We start from the raw sequence: 13814 nt of genomic DNA on the forward strand, positions 1-13814 counted from the left end.
AGAAGTATATAACTATTAATGAATTTAAAGTCTTAAAAATGTATTTTTGATTTTAACTTTTACTCAACTAGCTTTTATTTAATCAACTAGCTTTTAGTTAATTGTAAATGCCATATAAAAACCTACATTTTATATGGTGTTCCAGTAAACAGAAAAAATGTATATGAGTCACCTACAAATCACAGAAGTGTACAAAACTTTTTGCCCTCAGTTCATTCACAATATTTTTCAGTATTTTTGCTAGCATTTCTTAGGAAAGTACAGTAGTATTGGCAGAGAATCATTAACTCGGGGCTTCAGCAGTGTATTTATTGTACAAAACTGGCTGTGTTGTCAGGAGTGCTCCGAATTACACTGTTAACGTACAATAATTAAGTGAATTTCATTTTGTCCATTTGCATTTTTTGTGGTAGCTTGTAGATGTGCTCTCTCAGGATTTTAGAAAACATTTACTGCTTATACTCAGATGGCTCTGACATTTTGTCTGAGTAATCTGACAGTTGGGTCTCATTAACTGTGTAGTTTCTCTTGCCCTCAATTTTTTTTTTTTTTTTTTTTGTTGCAACAGTGTTAAAATCATAGCATGTCATATGCCTAATTTGTTTGCATGTACTCACAGTTAATTGGAGCTTTAAAAAATAGTTATTCTGGTTGTGGAATAGGCGTTATCCTGATCTAAGAATGCATGGGGAGTGGATATATTATTAGATTCAGAACTGAATTTACTCATTTTGTATACATTCGTGTTTTAGCCTGAAAAAATATTAAAATGTATCACCTAGTACTAAAATTTAAGCACACCTATCTTAATAGGTGTGCTTAATAGAAGAAGAGACAAAATGATCCAAAAGGACTATGTAAAATCAAGTTGACTCAAAACGATGAAAAATAACCAGAAAAACTTCATTTAGTTCCACCTCCTAACAGATCTAGTACTTAAATTGCTATAGTGGAGTCTGTCAGAAGCTCTAGAATATAACAGACCTGTGCTCCAAATATACAGGCCTTACAAAGCCATTTTATGTGTGTAGCACAACATTATGTACAACAGGGAGAATGTGATGTGAGGACATGCTTACGGAAATTTCAGTGTGGATTTTGTTGATTTTTAGCAGCATAGAGGTCTAGTATTCAAGTTTTTGTTCAAATACATGAAGGGAAAAATTGGCTTAAGCAGCAATATGTGTTACTTAACTTTTGGTAAAAATTAAAAACAGTTCTTGGATATTTAATGTGACCTTGTGAAACAAATCTGTGAAAAAGATGGGAAGAGCTGTCTACAGCACCTAGTTTATCAAAACTTGCTTCCACTTGCTATAAACTTACTGCATTCAGGTAGAAATCACTAGATTCAATGGTACATCTAGCTTCAGACCTTATACATTCAACAAGGCACATGACAGTTTCCTTACTTAAAAGCTGAACAGTACATCATTAGTGATAGTGTGAGGATAAGATAATTGAGTATTAAGCCACCTGCATATTTATAACCCTCCTTGGGCATGGGAGTTTCACTGTGGCACAGTCAATTTATCTGTCGAGGGAAAATGAAGCAATTCAGCTGACTGTGCTCCTGGAATGTTATGCAGTAACCAAAAGCAAGGATAGGTAGAGGATAGGGAAGTATGTAAGCATGACAATGATATCTGATCTTTTTTCTGGTAGTGATTACAAAGCTTTTTGAAAGTTCTTGGGGAATCCTGCAACTCCCAGCATAAAATACCACAGCTTTTTACATAGACACCACCAGACAGGGGCAGTTTGCCCCTACTCTGAGAGAGATCTTTTATGTACCCATGTGCATGTGCCTGGCACTCTTCCTCACCATTTTTGCTAAGACTACTATGGTATTGCTTTCCCTAAAGCTAAGAAAGAGATAGGCAGAGCAACCTGAATGGGCACTTTTTCTTGGACTTGTGTACCTGAAAGTTATGAAGATCATTCTTCTAACAGTTCTGCCTGGGTCAGTGTTTCTGCTCCTTGCAACCAGTCTGAGGGGTGTGGGCATCAGGTGCACCTCTGCATGAGTGAGAATATAAGCTGCCATGGTTACTGTTTGAAGGCAAAATATATCAGAGCACAGCCACATCATACAGTAGAGTAGGACAAGGAAGAGAAGAACAACAAATTATTGAAGTTGTAGGGAGGATCAGTAAAACTCAGTGAATTCCTCTTTCAATCGTGTTTGAGGCATTTGTTGTCGAGGTTAAAACTCTCGTGCTGTAATTGTGTTCTCACTCTTCTACAGAGAGACTGAATAGTCACCTTGGGGATAGAAAGAGAGCCCCAGGAAATCTGAGCGAAGTGAGTAAAGCACAAATGGAGCCACTGTTCTTCATAGCACCTTTTGCTGGCAAATCATTTGTACATATTGGGCATCCACACAATCATATGGAGGACTGAAAAGAAACATCTGCTGCTCATCCATACAGTCTGCTTCCAACCACAAATGGAAAGCACTCTGTAGTAGTGAGGGACAGATTTAATTACTCTGTGCAAAACCTGAGCAAAGAAAGACAAGCCTATTCTGCTTGTTGCATCTCAAACACTGTGGTATGTCCAGTGGTTTATAAAAAGCAGAAAAACCAGCACCAAGAAAGAGCAAAGAGGACTTGAAAACTTCACCATAGTCTGGGTAAAAAATTGTTTCTGGTATAATACTGGAAAAGAAAAATGGGCTCTGGCACTGCTAACAATTTAAAAATATATTCAGATGCATTCAGGAAAGCGTATACTGTATGTCTGGTGAAGATAAAGCAAGTTTGCTGCTGCTGTCTAAGTCAAAATAAAAGCAGAGTAGCAGTTAAATGGGGGAATGTGTCATTTAAAAGGACATCATAATTCAGTGCCAAGTGATAAGCAGTGCTACTGGTGCTCACAAGTGCAGAACAGTGTCATCCTTTTACTGGGACCCCTACTTGGTGAACTGTAATGATTATGGTTTTGTGCTTCCAGATTCAATGGTGCTGGATGAAGACCATTCCTCATTAGAGGTGTTGTAGCATAGAGTATGGACAGATGCCTGGGAAGGCCAGGGCTGGTATTGTTTTACACTGAGTTGAGTTTCTGAGCTACTCCCTGCATTTTCAGGCAGTCCTCATTAGTTTTCTGTCTATGTGTCTGTCCTTCAGCTGACGCTTTGTAGTCCTTATGTGTCTAAAGAGATTTTCAAATCCTTTTGCAGTTTGTTTGCTCATCAGTCATGCAGTCAAGACCATAACTTTGTCAGCAGAGAGGAAAACCATTCTACGAAAAGTTTAGGTTTCCTGGAGCCGAGCTTTGTTTTCAGGTACCTTTAAAGAGCAGCACTTCTACCTAAGCCCCCCAGCCTTACTGTCACTTCCTGGGGGGTCTGGAAGGACAGGAGAGTAGCTCTGGCCTGAGGCTGGCCACTTGTCTGCAGAACTACAGCAGCTGGAGCTTGTGCTTGCTTTTTTCTCACTGTCTCCAGCAGTTTGGGATTACTTTCTTTGGCTTAGTATTAGTGGAGGGAACAGATGGATCTCTTGAAACAGTGATATTCATAGCCCCCTTCCTGGCCTCTTAGTCTTTTACAGATACTTGCTTAATTCCTATATATATATATATTTATTTATTTTTTATTATACTTGGGAAGGTAGATTCTACTGTCTCATTGCCTATTCATACTGTGTGGCCTCATGTTGTCTTTTTTCTTACTTAGTCATTCTTAAGTGTGTTTTTTTTCTGCAGAATGTGAGCATCTGTTTTTTTGTGCATGTTAGTTTGGGAAAAAAAAAAAAAAAAGGAAGTGAATATGCCCTTTCTGATCTCAATGTCGTGTTAAGGAGAAATCTGACTTAATAAATACGTAAGAGGAATAATCTCAAAAATGTTAATAGATTCCAAGAGCTAAACACCTCTCCCTTCTTTGTGACTTTCCAGGATGCTTTTGGGAAAGTTACCTCTCCTGAATATCAGGAGCACAAGAACAGGAACCACAGCCTCTTGTCGTACCAGAATGCATTTTGGCTAACTGTATAAAACCAGTACAGTTCTGAGATAGCTGTAATGAATCAGAACTGAGAGTCAGACAGGAAAGAAATCCATGGTAAATTTATGTGAAAACTTGCCAGTTTCTAACAAGCCATGGTGCAACTCAGTTTTTGAAGCTTGGTAAAATTCTAAGGTGATGCCTTCATTTGTAAACAAACGAAATTTAGAAGTGTTATTTTACAAGATTTTTTCCATGTCAGTTTTCGAGTTTAAATAAGTTTTTATGATAATAAATTCTTAACTTATTGTAAAGAGATCTACAAAGCAAAATTCAAATAGAGATATAACTATAATGGCTTTACTGGTAACCACTACACTAGCTGGCTGCTGGAGACAACAATATTAGCAAAGACAGATATAGTGCAATATATAACAAACTTGAAGAACTGAAATCCATAGTGGTTCTTTTACTGTGACCAGATGGTGCCCTATGGAGAGGACAAATTCCAGTGAAATTGATTTACTGTCTTTTGTTTAGCTGCTTACAGATTGTATTTATGATCAGAATGAAAATTCATGTAATGTGGTTTGCTGTGTAAACATTGTGCTTGTTCTAATACAGAGATCAAATAACCTTGAAGGACTGTGAACATTCAAACACAATTGAGCTAATATTGGAAGAATATTGCTTTCTGAGATATTGCAAAACACACATTGTAAGAACACCTTTTCTTACAGTGTTTAATGCTATAGAGGAAACTTCACGTATCGTTTCCGCAGTCGTGAAACATGGCCATTCAGTATTTCTACAAAGCCTGTAATCACCTGCTACAGGTCCTGATTGGTTTTCTCTTTACATTTTCATCACCTTGTTTTTATATTTACTTTCTTATCACGTTGTTCTAGTTCTTTGTGCTAACATTTGACAGGCACAGTTCTGGGTTGCTGATTGGAATGTGAGTTGTTCTGTAAAATATGCAGTTTGAGTGGGGATTGTTTTGTGGTTGTCTTTTCACTCCACCTGTGGATCAGGTATGTTCTGCTACAAGGGAAATGGATACATGAAATAAAGGGCAGTGATGAACCATAAGCTAATCTGATCTCCTGGATGGACTTGAGTATTGCTTGAATTCATGTGTAATTTCAACTTAGATATAGCTGAGTCCGTGACAGTACTAACTTCTCTCATACTATTTTACAACTTGCTTGAGTTGTCAGCAGGTTGTTAACCAACTCAGCTTTAGGGTGCTACTGGGGTCTGTTCCAAAGCCCACTGCCAGAGCAAAGTAACTGGAGAACAGTGTGTCACATTCTCTCCCTCAAGAAAAGAAGACTTAAATTCTGTGTCGTGATTTGAGCTCCTCACCTGCTAGACCACCAGTGGCTCCTTCCAGATGAAGACTCCTGCTTCAGTCCTTCAGAATGTGACAGCTAAGTTTTTCTCAGTCTCAAAAAAATATATATTCTCAAACTGTGTACAAAGATGCTTGTTTTAAGGAAGCAGTGGAGCTTAGTAGGCACCTCTAGGAGAAAACTTATAAATTTCTGGGGCTTAAAAGAGTTTTGAAAGAATAATGTGAATTGCACCTATAACAGCAAGTGCTATGCCATTCACGTCTGTCTGCTGTTATGAGTTGCATCAACATGTTTGCCTCCATGCCAGCTCAGCTTTTTTATTTCCCTAACTGTTCAGGCACAGTTGGGTTTAGCATGATGCCTCGAAGAGAGAAGAGGAGAGAGAGTATTCTGGGTATCGTGAAGCCTTCTGATTCTCATCAATGAGGCTATAAATCTGGCAATCTGAAGCGGTTACTTTTGAAGGAATGCTATTAAAAATCCACTAAAATGATTGAAATTGTGGCGTTGCAGCTGACTGAAAACCCGCAAGTGAATATCTCTTTCACTATACGTGCTGTAAATTTTATGCTGCAAACTAGAGAGAGATTAATTTGTTTCCACTAATGTCAGAATAAATTTAGAAGTTGTTCTGAGTACGAGTGTGAAATGAGGCAGCTGTCAGCATGATTTACCCCTATCATCGCTGAGCTGGCAACTTACTGCAGTGAGATGATGTTTGCAGCTCTTTTGCTGTGGCATGCTAGGGTGACTACTGACAGCCCATGTAAGCCCAGGCACAATCAGTGTCCGTTTACCAAAGAGCAGGACGCTTAGGCTCTTACTTTTAGAATCTCTTATGTGAAGTGATTCATAATCAGTGCTATCTCTTCATCAGCATCTCATATCTTTAAAGCACAAACAATTCCTGTGTCTGGCCCTATTTGCCACATTGGAATGTTCTCTATGCTAAGAATCTTTGTTGCTGTGTTCCTTCGGTAGTGTTGTCTTCTTCTCGAACTCTCATCAAAATCATATAGTTATTAAAATCAAACGGTGCTGAAACCTGTGCTCCAAGCTACAGATGCTCACCCCTGGTGAACAATTGGCAAGATGCTCTGTGGATAGAAAAGGAATCAAATTGATTCCTACTCAATTTCCTTAATAATTGACCCTTCTGTGAACTAAGAAGAAATGTGACATTTCCTAGAGCTAATTGGCTTATGACTTTTCAAAGGAAACTTTAATTTCCTCCATTATTCCATGATATATGATAGTTTGACTTCCATGCTGAGAAATGTAGCTGTACACTTCCAGATGAGAATTAGTATATTCCATTCCTAATGTGGTGAGAGAATCTGTGTCCTCAGCTGGAACGAGTTAATACAGCTGTCTTTTCTTCAGGGAAGGCAACCCTATGAAGATCTGTCTGAAGAAACTTTATTTATTACGTTAACAAGTCTGATACTGACGAAGGCACCAAACTCTTTTTTTTTTTTCTCTTTATTTCTTTTTCTTTGTATTTTTTTCATCTGTTTGTAACTACAGATTTTGTTGCACTGTCAGTCATCACAGTCCTGCCTTTCCTGCTTCAACTTCCAAATGCTTTCCTGAAAAGTTCATCAGAGACCACACTAAAGCATTAGGACTGGAAAGCTGTCTAGTAACAGATGAGATCTGACTATAAAATATGAGAGATATATCATAGTAGTTGTATTTCTTTTATTCTGGTATTAAAAGTGTTTTTACTTGGCATCAAAATAAAATGTTAGTGGCCAAGCTGTTTAGCCAGGATGTGTTGTTGGAGTCAGAGGAGGACAGTCAGGGAATGACCTGGGCCAAAATACAATTCTGATAAGCTCTGCTATTGTGAACTTGCTGCTTGAATATTTTTTCCAGCCAAAATTTTATATAACCTGTGGGGGTACACTAGGGAAGCACTTCTGTAACAGAAATAGCAAAAGCAAAAATGTGCAGGTGTTTTGAAGATGGAGGAAAGTAATGAAGACCATAACAGTCCTTGTGGAGGACAGATACCAAGTGAGAACTTGCACAAATCACTTCAGTCACCTGTTGTGGAAGCCAAGGAAGTTTATTGTAGCATGTGGTTACAAAAGAGTAACTGAAGATGCTATCTCCATTTAGATTAAAGAGGTGAATTATCACCTGACTTTTTGGAGTTCAAGATTAATGCTTATGACTGGAGAATGCTGTTGGCTTTTGGGAGTCACTGTGAAAATGGCATAATTGATTGGTAAAACCTGAGGATAGAACTCTGCAGAACTTTGGTTGCAAACCTCCTCCATTAACTTTGTTAATTTATAGGAAGGTGTTCAAGGTGTTCAAGAAGGCTGCATAGCACTTGAACATGATCTATCTGGTGAATTTCTGGCTGAGTCAGTTGTGTATCTTCCTTGTGTTGCCTAGCTTCCTGCTTCTTAATCTTGCCCTGTTTTAGTCAACAGCCTGTGCATCCTTCTCTCCACAAGTCTTTTGTCCTTGACTCTTGCCCGCTGAACTCCATAGGATCTTTGCTTTCTTGATCCTAAGAAGCCCTCTGTTTTCACCAGTACACGCTCTGCCATTTTGAAATACAGATTAGGTGCTGAAAGCACGTGTGGAATAGCACGTTTTTGTGACTTGCTGTTGAGAGATTTTGGGCTGGCTCTGCCTGCCATGCCTGTGTCACATTTCAGTATGTTATAATTCTGGAGTAGTTTGTCTATAATTCTGTGTAGTTTGTCTCTGAAAGCAAGCAAATTTCAAGTGGCTGTTTTTAGGTCTTGAAGTCCTGGTATCCTCAATTGGGTGCACAAGTTTGCATTCAAGGATGATTTTATTGAGCTGAGAACTCCACTATTCCTTTGTGAGCCTGGATTTTTTTATCAACTTTTTGCAGTTTCTCCCCAGCTGCTTGAGTTTATTCACTGAGGCAAACAGAACCATTAATGTTGGAAGTGTTTTTTAGTCATGAATATGGCTAAGAATAATCCTGTGAGGGGAAACTGCTGGGGCATACCAGTGTGCTACCCACTGGAAAACAGTTGATACTTCACCAAATGATGTTGCTGGAATGGTGATACAAACATTTTACCAGACCTGGTCTACTCTCAGTAGACCCACCTAATCAGTTTGCAGTTTGATGACCAGAAGTGCTGTCTGGGGTTGCAAGCTAGGGGCATGTGAAAGGAAAAGCTTATGAGATCTTCAGAAGGCCCTGTAAAAGGGGAACCACTCCTTCCCAGTCTTTGGTAGGTGAGGAAGTTGATTTCTCTCGTAGAAATACTTCTAGGCTTATTCATATCACAAACTATTTTCTTGCTTACTCTGACATACTTTGCAAAAATATCTCTATGGGAAGAGAAATAGCCCTTTCCATATGCTTTTATTTCTGTTTCATTGTCAGTACAGCACTGAAATCTAATCTGTGTTAACCTGAACAGCAGCAGAGGTGTATCTGACTTAATTAGAAAAGGGACTGTTTTGTCATTTGATGATTGCTGGTGCCCAGGCAATGCAGAAGAGGTAAATCGGAGTGACCTCCACATCTGTGCAGGCACACAGGCAGACCAGGGAAGTGCCTGGTTAAATTAACATGCACTGATAATAACTAATTTTTGTAGTGAGTGTGCCTATCTTCAGCTTCTACTTTTAAAATCTTTTTTATTTATTACTTCCCAAAACTAAGATCTGAAGTCTTTGTGTAGTTTTGCTTTTGATCTTGATGAAGTTCTGGCATGGATTAAATGGTGGTTTCCTTTCTTTTTTTTTTTTCTTCAGCATCATAGACAAAGAAGTGTCATTAATGGCAGAAATTGACAAAGTTAAAGAAGAAGCCAGTAAGTACAAAGCATGTCAGGGAACTTCTGGTACAGTCATGTAAATACTTGTTTTGTTTGGCAGAAAACCACACGATGTATCAATTCTGTTCTCAGCATTCTCGCTTCTTTCATTATATGCATGTTTTCGAGTAGTTAGGGAGAGATTCTCTGTAGTTTCTGTTTATAAGGTCTGTATAGCAAAGCTTCAATATTTTGATATTAAGGTAAACCAAAAGTTTACATGAAGTTAGATTAAAATTATATATTTCTTCTACTGACTTAACAGATTTTTGGTACTCTTTTTTCCCTTATTTCTGTGATTTGTTGACTACTTTAATTTGGTTTCTTGATTTTCTAATCATTGTTTTTGCTTCCTTGTCATCATATATAAGTTACAATGCTGAAAGTTGCTAGAGGAACTGCTTATTCTGGTTTTGCATGCCTTTTAGGGGTAGTAATCAATAAACCAAAATAAATCAAAACCCAGATGTTTACTGGAATTTGTTTTCTTAATAATCTGTGAGAGTTGTTGTGACTCCAGGCTTTCCTGTCACCTCTGTTTCTTACATAGGTAAGGTATGTATATGATTTGAAGGGGAGAAAAGCAATTTGACATGTATTAGCATATCATATTATCTTTCTTATACCCACCAGAGAGAGACATAGCATTCATTGACAAGTAAACAAGGGAATATGTTTCTGTAGAGAAAGCTAAGCGTGGACCTAAAGAATAACCCAAGTGTTGTTAGAATGATACTTTGCCTAATAGATTAAAACGTTGCTGACGTGTATGCCTATAATTCTTTCATTTGTTTGTAAATGTAAGGCCCTTTCAATTGTAGTGTTCCTGAATGTTTCACATGTATTTAGAACTCTTACTGAGTTCACAAATGTATACTAGTTACATTTTAAAAAAATTAAAATCTTCTGTTGCTACTTTAAGTCTCTTACAGTTGTATACATATGGAGACTAAAAAGAACAAGTTGCTGCTGCAGCAATTGGCTTTAGTTTAGGTTTGGAATTTTGTATGCTAACTTTTCTGATGCTAACCTGTGGAGGAGTTGTGGGTGGAAACATGCTGTTTACTTGTAAACACTGCCATAATCAGCTACAGGGCATATGCAAAGTTCCAGGAAAACCAATGGCAAAATTCCTATTGATATCAGCAGACATAGTTTTCCAACTTCATAAACAAAAACACATTTTGAAAATCCACAGTCCAGGGATGATGATATCATGATGGCCACTTCATTAATTTTGTCAACGGACAGTAGCCATTTTTGTGGAAAGTAAATGTAATTTTTATCTACAGGCATGAAAGTGCTATATTCATGCATGGTAGGTTTAGTTTCCCTGCTTTCATGCTGACTCAACACACAACATTAGATGGCTTCTGTACCTGTGTAGTTGTCTTTCAAGGCTATTGTAGGCCTATAAAGTGCCATCAGAACTTTAGGCAGAAAGTTCTTGTAGGACTATAATGTTCTAACCAACATTGTTATTTTCACATCCCTTTGCTTCACTGGAGGACTATTTTAATGTGGGTAATCTTACACTTACTGTCAATACTGAGAAAATTTCCGAAAACGATAATTCCAGTTTTTGTGCAAATGGGTATTTTGCTGGCATCTCACTCTAAGTGTCAGTAGGAAATGAGATTGTACGGTTTGAGCAGTCACTTTAGCAAAGGCAGTGCTGACCTTGGGGAGAAACAGTATTATCACCTAGAATAAACAGTGAAACTATTGGGCAAAGAAAAACAACTAGTGAATTCTTCATGTAATCCAACAAACACTTATCATTCTTGTAGTTTGTATTCCACAAAAAGGAAATTAAAGATCAGCTGGAAAGACAGATAAATGCCTGTTATTAGCAGAAGTAGTAATGTAGGCAGAGGTTTATCAACAGGTTGAAGGGAGCTGTAGCCACCTCCTGCCTTCCTGTAAGCTCTACCTTGTGTGATGCACACTCCTCTATTGCACAATGGGGTTGCTCCCATACAGCTGTACAGCCACTACTCTTGTCTTCCCTGCACCTCCTGGACCATTCTATACTTCGAGAGGAAGCTGCCATCCAGTAAATAAATGCTACTGGGTTGAGAAATAAATTCTTACCCTGCAAAAATGACATTATAAAGTATGAACTGGTTGAGACTTGCCAGAACTGCTGTGGAATTCTATGGCAAATGAAGGCAGGAAAGTCTCAGTATCTATAACGAAATCTCTGGCTTTATGATATTTTACACTAGCTGCCACCCACTTACCATATCCATAGACATAAGCTGTAGACAGGAGGCTACGGTTGAAAAGGCTATGATTGCTAGTGTTTTATATGTAGATGCTGTCTTTCCTCTTTGCCATAGGTGTTGATCCCACCAGCCACGAATCAGCCTTTTATGTTAAGTCACCGTGTAGGTAGCAGAATATGCAATTTTCCACCAAAATTGTTATATGTCACATTATTCTGAACGTAAGTGGACTTGCTTTGTGACTCCTGGTTAATCTTTTCCTGTCAAAGCATAAATATTCGTCACTTCTTATACAAAATATATGGGCAGTAGTGAATAATTAGTATTTTTTCATAAGAACTGTTGGCCATTGTAAGACTGCTTTGCCCTAGAAGTGGTGGTGTTTATAATACTGCTTTGCCCTAAAAGTGGCAGTTGGACATATTCTGTACTTGAAAGCAAAATTGCAATGCCAGTGATTTGAACGTAAACCAAATATGTACAGATTTTTTTCTTTCAGGGGAGCTATAGGCTACTGTATACGTAAAACAGAACATTTCTTTGGAAACAGGCTACTGGCTCAGGGAGTGTAAAATGTCTAAATGAAAGGATGCCTGAATTTGTGCTTAAGAATAAGGCACTGGAAGACTTGGAACAGCATGTCTCTGCCCTCTTTGTCTCAAGATTGAAGGATTGGTTTAACTTTGATTTTGTAGAAGCTATCCTGTTTTGAGATAATTTTCAAATGTCAGGCAGTTTGATTAAATACACTGATTGTCTGTGCAGGCAGCACAGCATATTCAGTCCAGTTGAAGTGTGGAATGTGTGTGTTTCTCTCTCGTGGCACAGTGTTGAAACCTAAAGAATAATGAATTACAGATAAATTCAGCTTCATAGCATTAATTATTTACTATTGGTATTTGGCAGTGGAAATCCTGACTGCTCGGCAGAAGAAAGCTGAAGAGCTGAAGAGGCTGACGGACCTTGCCAGTCAAATGGCTGAAGCGCAACTGTCTGAACTCAGGGCTGAAATTAAGGTCAGGCGTTCACTTTTTCTTAAGCATGTGTGCTGTCCGCACAAAAGCAAAGGAAGTGCTATCATGCTAACATGTCCAGGCTGCTCATTCCTCCTGTGGACCAAAGGGTAACTAACTTTCTGTGGGGAAGTCATACCTCATTAAAGAATTATAGGGCCTCTGAGCAATCTGGATATGCTATCAGGGAAGTGTAAGCTATCCCTTCAGAGGCAGAGCAGTGGAGAGTTTTGCTATTTGTGTATCATTTATCAGACCTAGTTCACAAGTAAACCTGATAGCTTCAGGTTGAGTTGATCAAATGCACGCACCCCAGTGAAGTGACCCACTTCCAAAATGCGGGACAGATCCACTTATCATTGGGCTGTGAGAAGTGTTGTTTGGTAAAGATGTAAAAATTTTTGATTCTGAATAAAGATCCTGCCAACAAAACAGTGTCAAGAGGTTGCACAGCCTTAAAGTGAACTTAAGAAAAGTACTGATTGGTCTCTATACATCTATATAGTCTTCTGATCAGAATGCCAATTACCATTAATTTGTCTGTATTTCTGCAGCACTTTGTGAGTGAACGGAAATATGATGAAGAGCTGGGCAGGTCTGCCCGATTTTCCTGTGACACAGAACAGCTGAAGACCCAAATTCAGCTCTGTGGAGAGAGTAAGTGTTGGTGGTTTATCATACCTACGATCTCAGAATGTAGCATTCCAAATACCTGTCCAGGAAATGCTGGGCAGAGGTAATGGTATGTCTACTGCCAGAGTGTGTGTGTAGCAAGTCTGATGTGAATGGTATGTCAACACAGGAGGTTTGTTGAGCGTGCATACATCGCTTTTACAATTTGCATCATACTGTACACAGTGTACATGTGTTGCACAGACCATCTGCACGTGTACAGTTGCCTTCTTTGTCAGAGATTTTCAGATATTACTGAGGTCAGCTAAGTTTTCCATCTAAATGGAAAGTCAACTGTAGAGAACTCTCAAATTCAATAGCTACTTATGAAAAACTAGTAAATTGGAAACTTTTCTGTGTGAGCACAGTATTATGAGATCAGTTAATCTGTCTCCTGCTCAGAAGCAAGTTCCCATCTGTACAAGAATATTCAGTGAGTTTTTCAGGAGCAAAGGTAATCCCAAATACTACTTTTATGAAACCATCTGCCTTTCTGCTTGGAAATTCGTATTCATCTTCTGCTCTATATATCATGTTCCTGACGTAAAACGTGAGATAGACTCTTTCTCATATTTGTCAAGCTTTTATCCTCCCCAAAAAGTAAATGCTATGATGCTTTGCTCCATGTCATCCTGCTGTATAATATTCCATTAGCACCATCAATCAGGAGAAAAACTACTAACACAATACCAAACTACTGTATTTTGGTGAAAGGAAAATAATTTTAGGAAGGAAATAAGTAGTGTTTCTAAGGAGTTACTAAAAACAAA

The 13814-nt window shown here is 38.4% G+C and overlaps 1 long non-coding RNA gene across 1 annotated transcript; it reads left to right on the forward strand.

Annotated features, from left to right (window-relative positions):
- The first annotated feature begins 3613 nt into the window (after positions 1 to 3613).
- Positions 3614 to 13808, forward strand: LOC104909230. Its single transcript, XR_002110209.2, has 3 exons — positions 3614 to 9128; positions 12266 to 12375; positions 12927 to 13808. It is a non-coding gene; the product is annotated as an uncharacterized LOC104909230 (long non-coding RNA).
- The last annotated feature ends 6 nt before the right edge of the window (positions 13809 to 13814 follow it).

Source organism: Meleagris gallopavo, assembly GCF_000146605.3.
Source record: "Meleagris gallopavo isolate NT-WF06-2002-E0010 breed Aviagen turkey brand Nicholas breeding stock chromosome 7 unlocalized genomic scaffold, Turkey_5.1 Chr7_random_7180001952041, whole genome shotgun sequence".
Taxonomy (NCBI): domain Eukaryota; kingdom Metazoa; phylum Chordata; class Aves; order Galliformes; family Phasianidae; genus Meleagris; species Meleagris gallopavo.